Genomic DNA, 861 nt, shown 5'->3' with positions numbered 1-861 from the left:
CTCGTGGGGTCGCCACGCCAGGCAGGAGCTGCTGGAGGGGGTGGCTGGGGCTACCATGGGTCCCAAAATTGGGGACACCCCTTGCATGGCCAATGCGGCACCCCAGTGCCACCCCCAAAGCAGCGCGAGTGGTTCCCATCCCTCCTGCCGCCCCCAGCCCGCATCAGCTCCTCAGCCTCGTTAGCGCCTAACGAGGGCCAGGTCCCCGAGGTGAGATGCTTTTAAGCCCAGGTGAGATGATGCCCACGACAGGGTGCTGCCAAGGGGTGGGGGCGGAGGGGACGCTGGTGCTGAGCCCCAGTTTGGGGGTACACCTTCACCGAGCACCGCAGCATCCCCCTTTGCACACCCCCTTCTCCCTCCCCATCCCCGCCCCGTGGGAAATAACAAATACGGGAAATAAATATGGGAAATAAAACACGGGCGCCTTCGTGCACCCCGGTGGGGCGGTGGCAGCCCCGGCACCCAGCACTGAGCATCTCCCGCACCCATCCTGCCTCGCACACCGTCCCCGTCACCGCCCCGGGCTGTACCCTCATAGCCCTCCACGTGCCCGGTCCCGGTCCCTGTCCCCATCCCTGTCCCCCCCCTCCGCCGTGATTCACCCGGGACCGTGTGCCATTCCCTCCGAGAGGGCACGTCCTCGTCCAAATTACCACATTCCCCAAATTCCTCTCCCCTGACACCACCACGTGAACCAGTTGGACGGGCTGGGTTAAAAATAACCCGGCGGGCAGCGAGGAGGGAGAGCGGGGGGGCCAGCAAGCGTGCCCCGGCCCGGCCCCCCCCTCCGGGCTCCCACCTGCTTCGCCGCCCCCACACCGCTGGCATCAGTGGGGCACGGGCTGGCGCAGCCACGGG

General features: G+C 67.2%; 1 protein-coding gene across 1 annotated transcript in view; it reads right to left on the bottom strand.

Moving 5' to 3' along the window:
• TEAD3 (TEA domain family member 3) overlaps window positions 1-861 on the bottom strand; it is a 31525-nt gene that overhangs the window by 10314 nt on the left and 20350 nt on the right. The window lies entirely within an intron of this gene.

The sequence above is a fragment of the Charadrius vociferus genome, unplaced genomic scaffold (assembly GCF_000708025.1).
Source record: "Charadrius vociferus isolate BGI_N301 unplaced genomic scaffold, ASM70802v2 scaffold1511, whole genome shotgun sequence".
NCBI classification, from domain to species: domain Eukaryota; kingdom Metazoa; phylum Chordata; class Aves; order Charadriiformes; family Charadriidae; genus Charadrius; species Charadrius vociferus.
Note: the sequence above shows the minus strand (reverse complement) of the source record. Positions and strands in the feature narration are given on the sequence as shown.